Raw genomic sequence first — 21,904 nt, forward strand, 5'->3', positions numbered from 1 at the left:
GGAAATTGGTAGGCTGGACTTGTTAATGCTTGTGAAATGATTTTTGACTCAGGCTTTCAAATGAAAAAAATGAGGTATTAGAAAGATGATGGTCTTTTATCTGCTGAGGAAGATGGATTGGTATGACTTAAGATGTCGTGTATATGAATGGGTGCTATAAAGGGATCATTCTAATGACATGCTGTAAAAGACAACTGTCAGGAATAAATTATTCTTCTCTTCTGATTATATTGATGATAATGCACTCAAATTCCCCATGACACATTTCCTCACCTAAAGTTAAAAGCTTTCCCTAAAATGTTTAATGGGTGCAAAGGTCTTTGTTGTGCATTTCCAACTCCACAAAAAAACATCAGTAGTGGCTTACATAAGAGCAATTTTGCCTGCAATTAGTATGTTTGCATACAAGTACACAGGCTTTGATTAAGCAGAGGCAAATACTTCAGTACAGATGTAAGTTCCTTTCAGCAGTGGAGCAAAGAAACTGAAATATGAAGAAAGCCTGACTTCAGAAGTAACGGGGCTGGGAAGAAGAGCAGTTCTGATCAGCTGAGCAGATCAGGGCTCCATCAGGGATGGAGATGAGCTGGATGTAGCCACCCCTAGGGATACCTGTGCAAAAATCACATCCTGCCCATGCAGCCTGAGACCAGCTCCACACTGTGCTTGTTTGAGGAGCAGCACTGAGAGCAGAGGGGATGAAAAATAAAAGGCCAAACCCAGGGACCTGCCTGCAGGTATTGACCACCAGCTGCCTTAAGAGCCTCGAGATGAGGGCCCCCAGGCTGGAGGAAGCTGCCACCACTGCACTGCTGCCAGTCCCTTCTCCCTGAACGGCCCATGACTGAGCTGTGGGCACCAGTCTGCCTGGAGATGTCAACAAACCTGCATGCTTGAACATGCTTGGGGAAAGACCACAACAGGGGGACTGTGGCCATGGTTGACTCATAATGGGACATCAGTGAGGGACTGGGGTTCATGGACAACCCACATTGGGAAAGGGAAGCTGAGGAACATGGCAGGAAACCTTAACCATCGAGGGTTAGAACAAGTTTCACTGCTTCAGCCTCCTATGCAACCGTGCCTCACTGGAGGAATTTTGGTGCACTGAGATCAAAAAAAGGCAAAAGTAAGAGTACTTGAGAGCAGGAAGGGGAAGGTCAGGAATTTAAGTAGGTTTTTGCACAGTGATTTTTGTTTGATTTTTTTCCCCCCTCACTGTGAATCAGTGATTGTGTATTTGCGTTGGTTGGCAGTAAATTAAGTCAAGTAAAACTCTCTGACTTGATGCAGTTGTAACTGTGACAGACTGGTACAAGAAGTGATGGGCTAAATTACAGTAAAGGAAATGTACCTTGAGCATTTGGAGTTTTCTAATGGTAAAGGAGGCTGATCACAGCCTGGATTGCTGAGGGAGGCTGCAGAGCCGCTGGAGGATTTAAGAGCAGATTAAATGAACTTCTGTCAAGAACAATTTAGAAGAGGTTGATCCTGCCTTTGGGGCAAAAGGTGAATTAGGTGACCCTCTTGAGGTGCTGCTGAGCCCTGTTGCATTTGATTTCTATGACATGGACATGGTCTTGTGTACCCCTGGGAGAAAAGAGGATACTGAGCTTAATTATTGGAAGGCAGTTTCAGTCAGCAGGAGGTGTTTCCTGAGGAGAGATGAGTTGAGACAGAAGGCTGAGGATGTTAAAGAGGTGAAGAGTGCAATTAAATGAGATTATATAATGCTGTATTTGTAACTAAATGACAGAAAAGTGAATCCTTTTTCATTTAACCTAGTACAGACCATGTGCTGCAGAATAGTCTTCCTTAATTCAATGTATATTAAAAAATTGGATCCTCAAGTGCTCTTTAGGTCACTTTGTGGACAGGAAAATGCTGGCCTAGATGGTGCTTACAAATTAGGGAGCCACCAAGGATGCACTCACAGGCTCCTCAGGCTGCAGCTGCTTTAGCCAAAATAATTACCAACTCCAGCTTCAGCTTGACTGTACACACTCTGTCTCAAGCACCTTGCAGCACTCCTGGCAAGGACGAGCACGATTTCATCCTTCTGCCTACCACATTAATGCAGATAGCTATTCTGAGGTTAAGGCCATGCTGGCTTTGAACTGCAGCCTGTAATGAACACCTGGATGGAGTTCTGCTTTATTTGCAGGTGACTGAGGTACTATTATTAATTATTAAGCCATTTCTTGTGATATTTAATTTTTTCTCTCCATTTTTTGATGAGCAAGCAGTGCTTTTATTGCCTGTAACCAAATAATCATCCCCATTTATCATACTAATTGTGACTTAATGAGGAAGGACCAGGGACTGGGGGAGCTGTCTACCCTAAACAACTTTGGAATGTAGCTTCCTGTGGTAATGAGCATAGGCTGTAATCATTAGGTATGCTAGGTGCTATATTTATCATGAAGCTTAAATGCAATAGAAATTCATCATCTGGTGGTAGGCTTACAAAACACAGTGAATTGTCTTAGTAAACATGGAAATATGAAAATAGAGTATTAATAGATATAAGATTACTTCCTCTTGTATGGTTTTGCCACACAAGGAATAATTCCTTTTCACTCTAGTGTAGATGGAACTGGAAGAAAATCACAGGAAAGATGCTGTTCTGAACTGCATATAGCTTTAGGAGGAAGACTGGGTTTTTCTTATTTGTGCTGCCCTCCTGGTTCCCTCCATGACCCAGCAGTATTTCACTGGATGCCCTTCTATAGAGCCCTTGGATATGCACTGTGTAACCCTTGATAACCTCTGGGGTTTTTCAGAAGGGAGCAGAATACTGAACCTGAGATCTGACCTATGGATTAAAATGAAAAGTATGGTCTGCTACAAACCAACTGTCTATCTGCAGAAAATTACCTTACAGTTAAACAGATCATACCTTTTTCTTCTGTTTTTATGTTTTACCATGAAATTAATTCACAAAGGTTTTAACACAATAATGTTTGTACAACACAGAAACCCCATCTGAATATTCTGGAGAAAATATCTTTAATGCAGTGGGTAATTCACTCAATGTTTTGTACAATAAGAAAATATATGTACAACTACAAGTTGTTTTTGAAGTCCTCCAATGAGGCAATAGGAACCAATAATATCTGCAATCAGAAACAGTGAGAAGTTGTTTTTTTATTCTGTGCTATGTAATTTTCACAATAAAGTGATGTAGTTTTAACTATTCAGTATTAATCAATATTGACAGGAGTATTTATTGGAAGAATAAAGTGTAAACTACTGCAGTTTTTCAAAGCTGTTTTTATAGCACTTGATTGCTTGGAAGATGCAAAGGGAACACTTTGTGAGAAAAACATCCCCACTACTCAGAACAAGCACTAATGATGATAATTGCAGGTCCAAGTCTGGATTAATCATATGGGCACTAGTCTGTACACATCTGCAAGTTCATTCAGTCCAGTGTTAAGGTGTTGGGAAGGAAAAGAAGGAAGCATCTGTCTAGCATGAAAACTGTAAGGATGATATTGGGAAATGCGAGGTAAGACTAGTTTGCTGTTGTTCCACTCTTATAATGGTACCTTAACTGAACTTCAAAAGGTGTTCATCACCTCTTTCATTTGCAGATGCAGTCACAAGGTAGAATAATTTACTGGAATCTCACCTATCCCTCCTGGTCTTGACTGCAGATTTACAGTTCCGCCTTCTCTGCCACCTTCTTCCAGTGCTGCAGTGATTTTGGTATGGGACAGATGCAAAACACACCCACAAGCTCTTGAACCCCCCCTGCCTTGGTTTTGGATGCAGAGGTTACATGTGATGTAAAACAGGATGTCATTCCTGGGAACACTGCTCTCCTCAGTGGCAGCTGACCAGGAGGAGAGGGGCTTATTTTAGTACATGCACACCTATCTCCAGTGTGTCAGGTTGCTCTTCCATTGTAGTTCTGCTCTGGCCTTCAGGCTGTTCTTTTTCCTTGTAACAGTTGAAATACGGCCTCATTGTAAGGGAGAACAACAGAAAAAAAAAGTGTCAAGACTGATTCTTGTGAAAAGATGACATCAATATCTGTACAGAACATGTTTGACCTTGCTTTGTTCAGCTCAGGATTTCATGGCTGATGCGACAAACACAGGACTCCCCTGGGTGCTCTTGCAGGTTGCCATGCAAAATTCCTTTGGAGGCTTGAACTGGGTAAAAAGGGCTGTGTTAGTCAGCCTTTTTCTATTTCTACCAGAGACAATAACTCTTGTTTTGGAATACAAAAGCCAGGCCTGTTTGTTTTCAGGGAACACTGAGAGAACACCGATCAGATGGCAGAAATATGTTCTTAGCAATGCAGGAAGATATTTTTTTATCTTCAGCTCTCAATAGATTAATCCCCAGTGTTCTTGTTCACAGCTTCACCTCACTGTTCTGTTTTGATGGTGAGAGGCATGTAGGTGAAGCCACACATTGACAATGGTAAAGGTCCTGTTGGGTGCATAACTGACTACATGTGAAGTTTGGAAACACCAGACTGTGGTTGTGAGGACATAAGGAGAATCACAGAATCATAGAATGGTTTGGGTTGTAAGGATATTAGCTGATTGCAACCTCGGTGCCATGGACAGGGAGACCTTTTTCTAGATCAGTTTGCTCAGAACTCTATCCAGCCTGGCCTTGAACACCTCCAGAGATGGGGCATCCACAGCTTCTTTGGACAAGATGTGCCAGTCCCTTGTGTAAAGTCCCTCTCCATCTTTCTTGTAGGCTCCCTTCAGGTACTGGAAGGCTGCAATTAGGTCACAGCAAAGCCTTCTCTTGTCCAGGTTGATCAGTCCCAATTCTCTCAGCCATTCTTCATAAGAGAGGTGCTCTATCCCTCTAATCATCTTGGTGGTCCTCTGGACTCAAGAGGGGGTTCTCTTTCTCTTGTGCTGCTACAGCAGTCTGGGCCATTATTTGATAGGAACTGGGATTGGCTCCTCAGTTGAAGAATATTTATTTACCATATGACTGTGGAAGTGACTCAAAACCCATGGGACATGAGGAACATGTTTGTGCTCCTAGACCTTGGAAGGAGTAGGGTGATCAGTAATAAGTGACTTGACTGAGAGTCTGTACTGGCATTTAAATAAATTGGGCATGGATAGTTATTTTATCACTACCTTGAGGTTTGGCAAATGCAGTACTCTGCTTTAATCTGAATAAAGGTCTGATAATATTATGGATATTGAAGCTGTGTGGTTCTATCTTTTCCAAGGCAGCAGTCAGATGAAAGCATGTGATACCTATGCTGCATAGGCTGCTGGTTTCTACTCTGGAACACCTCAGACTTTTGCCACATCCTTGTGGCAAAATGGGCAATATGTTTCTGTCTGTACATTGAAAGCTATGGTTAGCTCTCTGTCTGTGCATATACATGAATTTTAGAAAATACATACTTTTAGGTCATAGGGATGTAATGCCTGTGTACTATGATTCAGTTTTAGACTTTAGATTTGGACCCTTATCTCTATTTTTGTTGTTGTTGTTTGGAGTATTTTGAAACCTTCTTCTAAAAGTTATGTTAGATATGTTAAATCTCAGGTCTTAGTTAATATTCTCTCTCAATCAGGAGAGATAGTTATCAGTGCAGCTCCTTAAAATGGTGTGCTGTAACAGCACACTGAAAGCCTAAATTTCCATTGATTCAGTAAAAATACTCTGGTCATTTATTTGCTTATTTCTTACTAGACTTTTGGTTTCTTTGACCTTTGCTGGTATTTTATGTGGTGTCCACTTACCTCATGTCCTGCTTATACTGTAAAATACATGTATTTCATCAGTACTGATAGGAACTCCAGTTCTTGGCTGGGTTCCGTAATCCCAAGATTAAAGAAGGCACATTTAATGCATTTACTCTTCAGTGTCATTTTTGTGCTCATAGGAGTAAATATGTGCTTGTTGTCATCCTTGGAATGTTTTTAGACAAGTGTTACTTTCCTCTGTGAGGGTGAAATATGGAGCTGTGCAGAGCTTCTGGAAAGCACTAACAGAGCAATCAGAAAGGTTTCAGGCTGGCAGCACAGCAAAGGCTTCTGTTTCCCAGAGGATGCCCTGCCGTGCTTCAGCCCTGGCTGGGAGGTCATAGCTGTGATTCAATCACAGGATTTCCCGGGGGACTGCCCAGCTGCTCTTTGTTACTGACCTCTCTCCTCCTGTGCTACATGCATCTCCTTTTCTGTTTGCCCTCTTGGGTTTGGGCTTCTTCATTGCATTTTGTTGGTTTTATTTGTTTGTTGTTTGTTTTCTCTTTTCAGAGCTACTCACTGCTCTTAGTATTTTCACGAAAAGAAAGACAATGTTCACTGATTTAAATTTTGGGAGTTGGCTTCTACTGGAAAAATTTGAAATATGTTGCCTTTTGTTTTGCTCATAAGAACACAAGTGTTGTGCTGTTGTTTCATTCCTTCACCTGGTCACCAAATGCACACATTCAAATGTCAGTACCCAGAGGGAAGAGCAAGTGCCTGGAAATGTGGTGGTGTATGTGAGCAGCATTGTTGGTGGGCAGCCACTGTTCTCACTGAACACAGCAATCTTGCAATGCAGCCAGGAGTGCTGAAAGAACTGGCTGAGGAGTTCTCCAAACCACTTCAGTTCAGCATCTCTGGGAGTGTTACAGAAAATATGTTAGAATAAAAACTAATGTTCTGTCTGTATGTTTATAAGTTAACTGGCTGTGCTAGGTAGCTTTGAATTGGCCAGCCTTTTATCAGTTCTCAACAAATCATGAAAAGAATGATAATAATCAATGTAAACTGTAATCCCTTCATTCTAATGAGTGTTATTCAACATGGTTTTATAATAAACAGTTCATTTATTTCTTTGGTATCAGTTTTAATTAAATTACAAATCTGTGAGATAAAGCAACACTGTTGTCACAGACTCCAATAAAACAACTGACTTTTGGCAGAGAAACCTTCTGATTAGAAAAATAATTACTGCCAAGTAAAATCAATATAGCATATATTAAATGAATTAAAATGTAATAATTAAGATGTTTCAATGAGCAAATTCAGATGCTGTGTTTGAAATGGCTATGCTTGTCCTTAGCAAGAGTGGGAGATCAGGAAGGTGGTGTGAAAAAGCCCACACCCTTCTCTAAAAGTCTCTACTGTGTCAGGGGAAATATAGGTTGGATATTAGGAAGACGTTTTTCACAGAAAGAGTGATAAAATATTGGAATAGCCTGCTGGGGAGGTGGTGAAGTCACCATCATTGGATGAGCTCAAAAAAAGACTGGATATGACACTTGATACCAAGGTTTAGTTCAGGTGTTTAGGGCATGTGTTGGACTTGATGATCTTGAAGGTATCTTCCAACCTTGTGATTCTGTAAAAATGTTTGGATTTTTAAAATTTTTGCCAGTGTTGAACAAAATAATTGCTGAATGAAGTTTCAGAGAACAAGAGGTTAATGAAGTGTTGTGTAAAGGCAGAAGAGTAATTTAGAAATATCAGGGTTATCATGGGAGAAGAAGGGCTTTTCAGGATGACATGTGAGCCGCAGGCAGAGAGGGGAGTAGCCAGCAGTGAGCAGCACCTGCTCGCCTGGGCTGTCTGGGCAGATGCTGGGCAGGGGCTCAGGGCCCAAGGAGGTGCAGTGACTGCCAGCCTGAACTGAGCTCCCTTTACAGGCTGGTGCCAGAAATGACAAGTGAGGTCCTAGCAAATGTCAGTGGGCTGCCTATCGGGTGAAAATATAGCCATGAAAATATAGCCATGTTTTGACATTAATGAAAGTAGTGCCAGGATACTCAGTGCAATTTTACTTACATACAAGTTTATTGGCTAGCTAGGAAGGCTTCAGAAGGCAAATACAGGATATTTTCTGACACTTCATCATAGTCTTTCTTGCAAGACAGAGGAAAAGGAAATCCAGTTCACTGCAGGGGACATTTAAAAGTAGACATAGTGCCTGTGTAGCAAGAGGCTGTCTCACAGCAGAAGCCTGATGAATTTAGGAGTGAGTTGCTTTTGGCTGGGGTAGAGTTAATTTTCTTCCCAGTGGCTGGTATGGGGCTGTGTATTGGATTTGTGCTGAACACAGGGTTGACAGCAGAGATGTTTTTGTTACTGATGAGCAGGGCTTACACAGAACCAAGGCCTTTTTTGCTTTTCCTACAGCCATGCTGGTGAGGGGAGTGCACAGGAGGCTGGGAGGAGACACAGCTGGGACAGGTGACCCAGACTGACCAAAGGCATATTGCAGACCATGTGACATCATCCTGAGTATAAGGGGAAGTAGAAGAAGGGGGAATGTTTGGAGTGATGGTGTTTGTCTTCCCAAGTCACTGTTACATGCAATGAGGCCCTGCCCTCCTGGAGACGGCTGAACACCTGCCCAACCAAGGGATGCAGTGAATTAATTCCTGGTCTTACTTTGCATGTGTGCATGGCTTTTGCTTTCCTTATTAAACTTTATCTCAGCCTATGAGTTTTCTCACTTTGAGCCTTCCAGCTGTCTGCCCTAACCTGCTGGTGGGGGAGTGAGCCAGTGGCTGTTGGCTGGGGTTAAACTGTGACAAGTAGATACCCTGGGAATGGACAGCTGGAAGCTGAAGCTTGGGAACTGCAGACTGAAGTGCAAGCTTCTAGCAGTGATGGTTGGAGAAAAAACTTATTGGTTCTTTAAAAAAATAATGCATTTTAATTTTAAAGACTTTAAGACTCCAACTTTAATTATTAAATCCTCTGACAGTTTTTGTCCTAACATTGTTTTTTACCCCCAAGTTTCTAAGAGGAAAGCCTACAGTTCCTGCTTTCTTGCCCATTACTTTGAAATGATGCAAAAAAGTCATGCACTCTTCTTGATTAGTGATAAATTCACATGCTTTTTTTAAAAAAAAACCAAACAAATTAATTATTCAAGTATCTTGTACTAACACATATTTCATCTGTCCAACAGAACTAATTTAAAGCTAATACAGTTATGTAATTTCTTTTTCTCTGTTGATTACAAATATAAACTTTTCTCATTTGTTTTCGATGTAGTGACTCTGTGCAGCAAATTGCAATAATTTTGTTTACCAAAGTGATTTAATTGCCACGATTTTCACTGTAAGTGTAATTGACATCATCTTTCTATTTTCAAACCATTCAGATGCACTAAAACTTTCCCATTAATTCCTTGCCATTCTGCTCTGGTTTTCCAACAAGGTGGTGGGCATATTCTTTTAAAAGTAAATAAAGGGGAAAAGCTCATGTATGTGCAACAGCTTCTCCTCTCTACTGATTAAGAGTGTATGTATATTCAACATGTTGGCACTTTTCTTCTGTATGGACAGGACAGGAAGGAATTCCATGAAGGGTTTGTTGGCTGCAGTTGCTGCTGGTGGGAATGGTACTGTACTTGTGCAATTTACAGCTTGGAAGAAGAGGGTCTCACATTCAAGTATGCAGTGATTCACACCCAAATGAGAACAGATTTCTCAGGGAAGAAAGTGATACGCTCTTCCATTATTTCATGGCAGTTTTACAGTATTTTTTTACCATCTTTAAAGCATTTCTGGCACAAAGCTTATCTGTCAAGAATTTTCAGTCCCTGACCCTGTTGTTTATCTCAGATTTACAGCAAGTTTTCTGTGATTAGTATTCCCAGCCTCTGCCTGCTAATACAGCATCCAGAGTTCAACAAGCTCCAGCTTTAGCATTTTTTATAAAACTGTGTGTCTCTGCAATAGACTTGTCCCCTCTGTCTTATCGCAAATATTTATCCCAATTTCTTCATAAAAATTCTGAGTCATCTTTAGTTCTGTACTTATAAAAATTCCACTGGAAAAACACATACACACAAATCAACCAAACAAAAATCCCAGTCTTCCAAAGGCATATAGAAAATGTGTTTATTTTTAATTAAAAATAAATTCTTTTATGTATAAAATATTCATTTAATAAAATTATTAATAATGGTAATTGTGTACTTGAGAGTAAAAACAACTATATAATGTAGCAGTTTTGCAATGATTGCTGTTGCTGGGCTTTGCTGGTGTCTCTGTGATTTATTGGAAGGAAGCAATATACTTGTGCCATCACTGGCTTATGCTAATTACCCTGTTTGTTTTTGTTTTGGTTGGTTGGTTATTTTTGTTCAAACTTTTTTTTCTCTCCCAAAGAAATGACCCAGCTTCTTTTTAGTAACTTGGATTTTTTTCTAAATCAGGGATATAACCAAGCATTTTTCTCTTGCCTTCTTTGATTTGCAACACATGGAAGTCTGCAGTGAGAAGTGGTGTCGATCCTGCTGATTCACTCTGCCAGATTCTAATAGTTAACTGCATCCTGTCTGCAAAGGTGTGGGATGATCTCAGCAGGATGCAAACAAAACTGAATTAGGTATCACCAAGACTGGATAAAGTGACTCTGCTTCTGTCTTAAACACCAAAAGAAGTGCAACAACTATGAAGGTTTCTTAAATTGAATGTTTTAAGGACAGGTTCGCTACAACACACATTTACAGTACTCTTCATGTTTAACTTTGAAAAAATAATTATGAAAGGATATCCTGATCCTATTGAAGATGAGACTGCTGCATCCATTAAACCCAGTGTTTGAGCCTTTTGCTCTGTAGGGGTACAAATACAGTGTTACACATATTCTGATACTGATCACCAGAGAGAGCATTTTCTGCTAATTCAGTGACTGGGAATATCAGTGCAGTTGGCTGCAACTGCCATGGAATTATTCAAGACTATCTAAATAGAAAAAACCAGATCTGAACATCAGATCTCTGTCTTCTTTGCCATTGGAGCTGGTGGTGGATCTTTTAAATATTTATTAATCTTAATAGACACAAAAGTCTGCAGATGAACTAGGTATTGGCCCAGATACCAGATCACTGCAAAGCAGCCCCTGCCCAGCTCCTTTGCATCATAGTTCTGTGCTGCACAGGCAGGAATTTTTAAATCTGATGTTTGCAACTCAGCATTCAGGCTCTGCCATGCTGCCAACCTATTAAAAATGTAATGGTAAGAAAGCAAAATTTCCTGTGACTTCTTGTGAATTCTGGGGCTTAAATCACTTTACATTTATGATCATGAACTCTGATGATGAAGTACTTGACTTATTGATCAGCATGAAAGGAAAAAGATGTATGCCCCTCAAAATACCCTTTCCATGCACTGAGTTTAAAATTCAGTGTGTTGTTGCACAGTGATGATTTCATCTTTATTGCAGGGAAACTAAGTGAAGTTGTCTTACTCAGTTTAGCTATGGCCTTTTTTTCCCAGGTGGGTCATGAAAACAAGTCTACAGTAGCAGCCTTTTGAAAATATTCTCTCTTTTCCCTACCCCAGAATGTTACAGAGGATTTACTGGATAGTTTTATTTGCTTCAGAAAATACCTGCTGCACTTAAGTCATAAGACACTGAAGAAATACTGCAGTAGAGTTCTTTTTATATCACCAACAATGTAACTGCATTGTCAATTAGTCCTGAAACAGTGCTGAGGAGTTTATGGGAGGGTTGTGAATTGTACTGCAATCACTGTTTTGGGATTAATTTCTATTTTAAATCCCAACAGGGAAAGATATTCATACACTGAAAATGGATTAAAATGTGTTGTGCTTTTTTTGTGGTACAAAAAGAATTTATTTCCAAAGGGGTTACTGCTGATTTTCTAGAGAATGTCCATGCAAGTGTTGCAAATATGTGATGCGAAGCTACATAGCCAACAGTGGATTCTGGAATAGCTTTGATCCTTTAACTGTATCTCTGGGACTGGAGAATGGGGTTTACTAGACGATAGCTCCTGTTATTTGAAATAGCCTAAATTTTTGTAATAGTTCAGAATGTATTTTTTTCCCAGCATGGATCAGAAGTGAATTGCCAGAAACCCAGTGGCTAGCACATTTGGGAGTGTTTGGAGAGATCTGTGTTCCAGCCCCTGTTCTGAATCGTGTCCCTGTGCCACTGGCTACTGTGAAATCTTTTTCCTTCTTCCTTTAGGTTCACAAGAAAATAATTTATTATTTGAGGAGAAAGCACTTCATTGAACCTGATGTTTCTCTGTTAGAGGTGGGGCTTTCTAAGCGGTTGCTGTTTTTTCATAGAAGAAATTCCAGGAATTTAAGGCTCTGCAAGTCATTTTCATAGCGCCTCATTATTTGCTCTGTCCCTTGAAACCCTGTCTCCTCAATTCACATGAATATGTACAGAAGGGCAACCTCATTCAGAAGCAAAATTCTGTAATGAAGGCATGTGTGGGAGGAAGCAGATCATTTTCAGTGATCTTTTGTCTCTCTTTATTTTGTTTTTCCCCTTTCTTTTGCTATAGCAACAGTGCTGAGTGTCGATGCCATAACATGTTGAAGAGATGATCTGGACATTAACTTAAGCTTAATCTGCCCTTATTTCCTATAGAGAATGGATTGTCACCTGTGAATACTTTTGTAACCTACTCTTTGTATATCTCCTTATATGTATACTCCCTCCTCCTCAATATATCATTCTCTATATATTTTACCCATAGGTGGCATATTTATTATAACATTTTCACCTATGTGCAGCCAGTTTCATTTTCTGTTTTCAAATGTCTCTCAGTAATATTTCAGGTTAAAATGTCCCTTCAGAATATCTTGGAATACATCACACCTGGCTGAGGAAAAGTGATGTTGCATCTTTTGTAAAAGTCTATCAGCTGTTCTTTTCTGGGATAATCCACCTAGTCACAAGTGGTGGACTATGCTGTTTCAATCTGTCATTTCTTTTGTTTCTTTACTAAACAGCCCGTCTTTCCCAAATAAATTGCAACATATCTAAATTTCCATCATGGATAATAGCCCTGATGTGGTCTATGTCACTGAAACCTGGCAGAGTGAAATATTGCCCTCCCCCCAGTTTTGGCTCTATCATCAGGTTTGCATTATATCAGGTCATCTAGGAGCTGCTGCAGTAATTCTTCATTCTTATTCTAGCTGTCCACTAGTGGCCTCTTATGTTTCATCAAGTGAAACATTGAAATAACAAGGTGTGCATATTTATAGCCTCATTGTTGATTAAGTATAGTAGCTAGCTTGTGAAGTAGATGTTGGGAAATAGGATCTTAAATCAGAGCTCATTTTCCCCCTTCAGCTCGGATGACAAAGGAAATGAGATATTCCTAGAAGTGTTGTCCACAACAAGATATAATAAGGAACAGAAGGTACAGCTATTTGACTATATTAATTAACTCTTTTCCAGAGTTATGCATCTGTCAACTGGTAATTGCAGCAGCTTCTCAACTTCATTACTTTAAGAAGGTATCTTTAAGTAGCATTTTTTTTGATTGGCTTCATTTTTGTACATATCCTTTACTTGTAGTGATACATAGCAAAATGACTTACCAGACTATGAAATTGCAATTTACTGTTCCCCAAAATAAGCAAATAAGATAAATCAACAGAAAAACCTTCAGAGTCTCAGATACCAGTAAAGGTAGAATGTGCTGTAAAAGAAGATTTTACAACGCAGCACTCATCAGACAAGGCATCAGTGTCCTTCATTTGGAGGCATATCTACGTAGTTCACACATTGTCCTTTGGCCTCTTTTTCTGTGCTCTTCAGGTGAAAGACCAGGTGAGATGAATGGATGTTGCAGATTCAGTGAATCCTTTGACAGGCACTTCAGCTTATGGCTACAGAAGGGCAATGAAGTTCCTCATGACCCAGAGCCTGGCCTGAGCTGTGCCCTTCTGATATTAGGGTGTGTGGTAACTGTAGGGAGGGTTGTCTAGTGTGACAGTCCTTCCAGTGTGAGGATTTGGGATGAATTGCCCAACACATTCCCTTTTCTCTGGGAGGCTGGTGGGATGATGGCCCCAGGCTGCTCCTCAAGGGGATTATTGGACCATCTCTCTTCACCCCTTCTCAAGAAGGTGAGCAGTTAAATTTTTTTTTCTTTGGTTATTTCTTGCTGACATTAATTTTACATCTCCTGACTCTCTGATGAAAATTCAGGTTTCCCAAAAGCCGTTCTTTTTTATGTCTGAAGGCTATTTGCACCTTGCTGAGATAAGTTCCTGACCATAGAAAGCCATTTCCCAGCAAAGACTCTGATCACTCTGCAGTCTCAGTAGAGTATTATTTGTTCTTGTTCGTTCTATTCCAAGTTACCATTTTTTATCACTCCTTTCTACTATCATGATGCTCATGGTAATCCTGAGCCTAAGGCAGGAGTGGGTGGCTTTCCACTTTTCATCTCTGAAGAAAAGCTCAGCATTTTTTGTGGGTGGTTCTACACCCCCTTCAAGGGTCTCTCTTAGTTTAGGTCTCACCTACCTCAAATGACAATTTTCTGTCTCTGTATCTTCTCAAGAGATTTTGAGGGTAGTTGTCTAATGTGGGTTTACTTTGCATTTTCTGTTTGTGACCAGAAATAAGAAATTATCTCCTCATTATAAGAAAATAGGAAATTCTGTTTTAATCTGTTTGGCACATGTTGTTAATTTAATTATTGTATGATTGCTGTGTGACAACAGAATAGGAGTAATATGGCCACACATTGCTGTTTCAGGGTGTGTTTTTCAAGGTCTCCCACAAACAGATCACCAGTCCCTTTCTTCAGCCTTCCTTCCTGCTCAAAACCTGCCCTGCCCAAAATGTGTAGCACGGCCATGCACTGAAGGTCTGAAAGTGCTTGCTTCATTTCACAGAGCACTAGTAATAAACAGGCATCTTCTTGAGTTCAACAAAAGTTGAAACTTTTGTTTACTCTCCAGGAAACTTCATTTAATATTCTTGTTAAATAAAAAATAAACCTGAGTGTTGCTTGAGAACCCCTTTTTGAGAGTGTGGTTTCAAACATCAGTTACTTTGGCCTGCATAACCTTTTACTACAATTGAAACACTTCTTTACTCTCTTGCTGCTTTAGCAACTTGATGTTATGTTATAAATATAGAGGATGTAGCACCTCTTGATGTGGCATGAATTTTTCAAGGCCAGGTTTTTCTGTTGTTGGGAAGTCTTTTTCTGATCCACATATTCTCCTTATTTCAGGTTGAAGCTCATTAAACTGGAGATTCAAAAGGCTGGGATTAAGTTTCTATTTCTGAGACCTGATTAAGAATTATAGCAAATGCAAATGAAATTTCTGTTATAAAACATCACTTAAATTACTGGAAATCCTCATTTGATTACTGCTGTGCTACAGGTACATACTTTTCTATGTAAGTTAACCCAAATCTATTAGAAGTTTTGCTTTCTGAAATCAGTTGCTTATACGCAATATCTGTTTTTTAATAGGAGTAAAATTAGATTATTATCTCCAGTAATGAATCAGAGAAACAGGGGAAAGTGCTGCCATGGTTGTTCCCATGTTCAGTCAGGTTGTGTAAATATTTCATAGGAAAAGAGTAGCCTAGAAGGTTGTAGGAGAAACATCCTGTGAATCATAAACTCTTAAAGGTATAGCATGAGAAGCACAAAAGGAGCTTAGTGCAATCTGAAGGGACAAAAGAAGGTGAGAGGTTTACATCAGCACAGGACACTGAATTGCAAGTAAATGTAAAGGGACTGAAGTGAATGCTCACATCAGCAAAAAGTGACAAAATATTAAGTGAGGCTGAAAATGAAGCAATATTCAGTTTGTTTTGGAGTCATGTGTTATTGATGAACTGAACACAGAATCTTCTTTCTCACAAGTGTGACCTGAAGGATGGTGTTTCTTGTCCTCTCTTCCCAAATAGTAATATGCTAATACTGAGCTCCTTGTAGGGCATTTTTTTTTTTACTGTTATCTCTCAGTAATAGCAATTGCCATCCCTCTTTGTTTTCAGTATATAATTTCAGACTGAGTCATGTCAATATATGTGGGCTTTTACTTCTCTTACCTTCAGCAGAATAGTCTTGTTCAACCAAGATCAGACAAAAACTGATTAAGGAAGAGCAGAAAAAGCATAGAGGGGAAAGAAGAAACACCTCTGTGTTAAGAGGATTTTTAAATGGCGTCTGAGGAGCTGCTGACATAGGGACGGAGGTAGAGGTCTCAGCAGGGAGGACAAAATGACTGTGCTGTGGTGAGGTTCCTGATGTTTACTGTCTCATTTGAATCAGTCATAAACTCATTCACTGTGTATTGGGCAAAATCAGAAAGGAAGTAAAGGCTTATCAAGGGCCCAAAATGTGGCACTCAGTTGATAAAATTGTATCTTGTTTGGGAATGACTCCTCTAATTGTCTTCTGTCTCATCATGGTAAGAAAGGTCTCTTGCTTTTTCTTCATTTTAACAAGAGTCAGTATATATATATAGAGAGAGACTTTCTATTAAAATTCACTAACTGTGCTATTGCCATTCCTTTTATCTTCTCAGCCAGGTTAATAAGATTCTGTGTATACTGCAGAACAATAACACTCTTGTCTGGTCAAAAACACATTTTACATCTTCTGGGAGGAAGTAATCCTTACGTAAATATGCTGGTTGCACTGTTCTGTCATTGGGAATTTGCTTGTGTGCTGAAGAAGAAAGGTTCCTGCTGATTTAGAATTAATTAAAGCTTCCAGAATTTTTTTTTTTTGTTCTACACCAGTGTAAGAATACTGATATACTGTAACTGCAATGCTCCCAATTCAGATTCAGTGGCAAAATTATACTGAAAATAAGTATAATAGAACAAAGATAATTTATGTTTGTAAAAGATTTGTCATATATACTCCAGATATGTCTACTGGCACAGTATTGGTCAGGTGACACATCTTTTCACCGCCTGGCTCACAAAGAAATGACAGTTGTAGGTCACAAAAGGCATAGTACTTATTACAGTTCGTTACAAAAATGCCTAATAAAGAACTTTCTGGAACCCAACTCTCATTAATCTCATTATCCAAACATGGAATAGCGACACTTGCAAAGTGTTCTGTGCAAAGAGACACAGTAAAGAGGAACCAAAGAAGTGATAAGAGCTTTCAGTAACCCCTATTTCAGCTTGACGTTGTCACGCTAGGAGGATCCTTTATGACCTCTGCAGCCACTAAGGCAGAAAATGTCAACTTATAACTCCTTCATGCAGGACTTGTGGAACAGTTTGATGGAGTTCATAAACATCTGCTGGGCATGTGAACTGCAATTAACAGTTCCAGCCATAGGCGTCAGGAGTCATGTTTGTCATTTGTCCTGCTGACATTGTGTGGCCCACTACCAAGGAAGTGTTCAAAAGAAGGACTGGTGCCCCCTCCTCACTCCATATGTACCAGCTTAGAAATGGTTGAAACTCGACTCATGATCAGAATTACTTGTTCACTGTGCACATTTAGATAAACCTGAGCTGGAGTAGGAATTACTGCAACTAAGGAAAAAAACATCTTAAATAGAGGTTGGACATTGCTTGGATGACGAGTTGGAAGAAATGACCTGGACTTGTGTTTCTAACATGGATTTTTGGGATCACCTTAGATAATTAAACTATGCCTGTATTCTCAGTCTGCTAATGGGAATAAACTACATTGTCCTCCTGCTGTTTTTTCTAATCAGATGATAATCTCTGGGGACAAGACTGTTACTTAAAATAGTGTGTTCAAAACCCAGTTTGTAGGTGGAGCCATTAAGTCTTGGAAGGCACAATCACAAAGGGATTTATATGTCTTTGCCCACTTATTTCTATGGGAAGTACATTTGTGGGTCTTTGTTGTAGACAATACAGATACACAGCAAATATCAGAAAAATAACTTGCTAGACTATTTAAAAGATTATGTTGGAAAGGAAAATAAGGACGGCAGAAAGAAATATATAAAAAAAAAAGCAACCCTGAAAGAACAAGATCAAAGTTTAAAAAACAAAAAAAAATTTATGATATGTAAATTTTAAAGTTTTATATGTTAAAAATCAAACAGACTAGGTAGTAACTTGCAAAGCAGGCAATGTTTAAATTGCATGGAAGGTTAAGAAGCTAGTAGAATGGTTTCATTCATTTCTTTCCTTTGTTTTGTGATGAAGAACACTACATCTATGTTATTCTAGGATAAGAAGATCCAGACTATGGAATATAAGAGTAGCATTAGTATGAGGAGGCTTTTTTCTGCTGCTGTTCCAGCTTTGGGGTGAAACTTAAGTCCAGATCTTAATCACATACAGTGATCAAGATCTTGCTAACAGGTGGATTGATTATATACAAAATCTCAAGCTTCAAGTATGAGCATGAAGGTACAGAAGGTATTAGAGAATGGAGTCTTTTTCTTTTAAAGGTTTCTGTCATTGTTGTGACTGAAGCAGCAAATCCACTCTGATAAAGCAAAATTCTTCATAGCCAGAAAGAATTGGACTGAATTTCCCTCTCTGAACGGAGAAGCAGGGGAGAGCAGACAGAATGGCAATACAAGGGAAGCAGGGGAGAGCAGAGAGAATGTCAATACATTGCCAAACTGCTGCTCTCGTGCCCTGCTGAGCTGGAGGAATGACTCAAATCTATGACAGTACCTATCTCTCGTGTCTTGCTTCCACTCCAGCTCTCACTTGCCTCTAAATTAATAATGTGGAGGAGGAAACAGAGGCAGAGAGTCCCAGGGCATGGCCCTTGTCTCCCCCACAGGTAAAACTCAGTCCATGACCAGAGAGGAAGGAGGGAACTGTTCCATACCTGTGGATATAGACTCCAATGGTATAGATTGACATGTGAGGCCTCCTGAATGTGAGGACAACCACGCTATTGTTTCTGGGGTTTGGTCCTTAGTGCTCTGGGGAGCACAGGGAGATGAGTGAAGTCAGCTGGTGCAGGACTTTGTGTGTGATACAATGGCAGAGGATTTAAACTAGAAACCTCAGGAGAGACGTACAGTTATTTTGCTGTCAGCCAAGATTCTGCAAATTGATTTCTGGCTCTGTTTGTTTGAGTCTCTCTAGCTGGATATTAGTTGTTTTTACTTACTGTCACTGACCTCACCTTTTTGTTAAGGGGTAGGAATTTAAAGGGTGTTCTGATGGTGAGAAGACATAAATTTAACACTCTTGTGGGGAACTAGGAATACAAATCTTCCTGTCTTCCATGAGAATTTTTGTTTCTATTTAAATCCTAAATTTAAATCCTAAATCCTCCCTTCTCAGTAAGGTTAGATCTGAATTTTTGTTTGAATAGAGCTGCCAAACCAGGTGTTCAAAACCTGTGTGAAACCACACAAGGAAGCTGCTATGCAGTGGTAATATGGGAAACAAAAGCCTTTCTCTCATTTCATTTAACACTGTGGATCAGCAAAGACGGAATTAAAGGTATTCTGATTGCTATTTGATTTTGTATCTCCCAAGAAAATTAATTAAATTAGTGTTTTGTTTAATAATGCTTAATGAAAAAAAAAAAACCCAGACTCAAGGGATTTTTTTGATTGTTTAACCATCCAGATCTGGAAATCCTAGTGAATCACCTCTGAAGTCAAAATGAAGTGTTGCAGAGGCAGACTTTATGCGGAACGGAAGAAAGGCTGTTCTTCATTTTCTTGGGTGATAATTCAGCATTGAAACATTGCTTTATACTAAAAATGCAAGTAGTAGATTTGCCATTGTAATTCTTTCAGTATCTCCATTCCTTTCTGTGATGATGGTAGTTACCTATTTAGGTCTCTTTCTGAGCTGTCTGGTAATTATTGCTGTATTGTTCTGCTGTAGTTCAATGAAGCTGTGACTGGGTCCCTTGCTTAGTTATGGTCATGCAACACATCATGGTTATGGAAATCTGACGCTGCTGAAGAATCTTTATTTCAAAATGCATGGTAGAAAATACCACATTTGCAGATAAAGAGTGAAAATTCCTATCTATGCAGGCAGAACTGATTTTCTCCCTCCACATAAATTCCTTGGGAATCACAATTCCTTGGGAAACTGTCTTTTATTGATGGATCCAAAAATAGCCTCCTTAAACCTTTCAGTCAGACTTAAGTCTTTCAGTCAGAATGGTCTGATGTCAGATCTACAGAAGTTATGTTGCCTAAATTATAAGCTTGATTTACTTTTTGGATGTATGAATTCAAATGTGTTCTTTGCAAATCCTAGCAATTTTGGTGTAATCAGAAGAGATTACATACAATTTCATTGTCACTGAAAAGAACATCCACAAGACTGTGAAGCACAGACAAGACAGTGTTCTGTTTTGTAGGAATAATAGCCTACCTTCTGAAATAGATGTAAGATTTCTATGATATATGGGGCTGTCCAGTGGTGCCTCAGGTAACATCAGTTTTATGCGTGTAACCAAGGCTCCAAATCTTCCTTGCTCTGTTTCTTTCTGTTTGCGATTTTTCCTCCATTAACTAATCCCTTTCTGCTTATGTTTTTGACTTTGTTGGGAATCCGGTCAAGGAATCGGTTCATATCCTGTCCTTCTAGGAGTTAAAAAACCCCAACAAACTACAGTAGTAATGAAATATGATTAAATAGTAAAATATTTTATTTTAATGATGCAATTTTATAAACTTGGTTTGCAGTTACTGCATTTTGCAGTAATTTCTAGATTTTTTTTCTATCTCAGTGTGACAGAGCCCAAAGTGCCAAAAGAGGGTGACAGCAGATTTTTCACACAAAATATTGTTGCAACCTATAAAATGCAGGTTTGGGTCTTCTGGTTTACTTAAGTATTCTTCATTATTTTCTTGCACATCAATCTTTGTATAATGATTGTTCACATTTTTGTGTGTATGTAATGGTATTTTTCAGCAAAAATGGCTGAAAGCAATGATGGTAATAAGTATTCCAAGGGGATGGTGCTGGAGTTTTTTTCCACTTGAGTGGAAGCATTTCTTTGGTGATGGAAGGATGGAGGGATCTGGTTTTGTCTTGATTCTCTCTCAATGCAAATGAGCTACTAGTTAAAGAATGATAAAATGACTTCAGCTTACATGCATCTCAGGCTTCCAAATCTCCAGAAATCTTCCCAGACAAATGTTGTAGGGCAGGGGTTTCTGTTAATGACTTCAGAAAAAATGCTGTTGGATTCCTTTAGAGTAGTTATACCCTGGGTCTGGGATTGTGCCTCACTGGATCCCAGTGGGGTGAATGCCATATCAATACAGTTCAGTGCTTTACTGCTTTTCTGGATGCAAGTGTGCTTTCAGTGCTATTTGATCCCCAGAAATAAAGCCTGAACTTTCCTGTGTCTGTCCTTAGAAGTATACACTTGTATGAAATACTGCAGCGGTTATAAATGTGTGGAAAAACTGACATTACTCTCCTTGGAAATACAAATCAATGAGTTTTCTTAGAGTTTCATGCTGTCATATATGTATGATATTTGCAAGACTTTTTTTGGAGCATATTCCCAAATGGATACTACATGAGTAAAAACCCCTTGAAAAAATCCACTGGATTGTTCTTACCGAAGAAAGCATTGTCTGCAGTAATTATAAGTTTCTTACTTTCCTTTAAATGTTTGAAAGATACTATCAACTGAACTCTAATAGTTTTATCTTTATTAAATTTTGTCACAATATGCAAAAAATTGAGTACTCAAACAATTTCCAATGAGTCTGTACTTTATGATAAAATCTATAATAATGTAATTTGAGTTTCACCCATCTTTTAAATGCTGTGAGCAAATTCTTTCCCATATTGAAAAACCTGCTGTCAAGATTGAACAGGCTGCAGGAAAGAATTGTATAAGTGCTTAGGACTGTGAGGATATGAGTTATGAAGACAGATTAGACAGACCTAGCTACAGGCTGTAGTATATTAGACAGCATAGATAAATTGAGGCTAAGAGGACATCTCTCAGTGGGATGAAATATACTGAAGGAATGCTATAGATTGATACCTCTCCATGGTTTAAGACTAGTTGCTTCAAAAATGTGAGGTCACATACTATGAAGTTGACAAGTACGCTTGGAAACTTGTAGACAAGGCATTGAAGTGAAGCATTTTAGTTCACATAAGGAAATACCGTAGCAAACTGTATGTATTAACAATAAATATAAATTATTTCAAGAGGAAATAGGATTAAACAACCTTAAAAAGAGAAA

At 39.1% G+C, this 21,904-nt stretch overlaps 1 protein-coding gene and 1 long non-coding RNA gene across 51 annotated transcripts in view; both read left to right on the forward strand.

Annotated features, from left to right (window-relative positions):
• The window catches only part of LOC135293390 (collagen alpha-1(I) chain-like), a 406,941-nt gene that overhangs the window by 56,634 nt on the left and 328,403 nt on the right, over positions 1–21,904 (forward strand). The gene's annotated exons all lie outside the window — the stretch shown is intronic.
• Positions 885–8,501, forward strand: LOC135293395 (uncharacterized). Its single transcript, XR_010355528.1, has 4 exons — positions 885–1,129; positions 3,370–3,511; positions 3,597–3,711; positions 8,124–8,501. It is a non-coding gene; the product is annotated as an uncharacterized LOC135293395 (long non-coding RNA).

Source organism: Passer domesticus, chromosome 2 (genome assembly GCF_036417665.1).
Source record: "Passer domesticus isolate bPasDom1 chromosome 2, bPasDom1.hap1, whole genome shotgun sequence".
Taxonomy (NCBI): Eukaryota; Metazoa; Chordata; class Aves; order Passeriformes; family Passeridae; genus Passer; species Passer domesticus.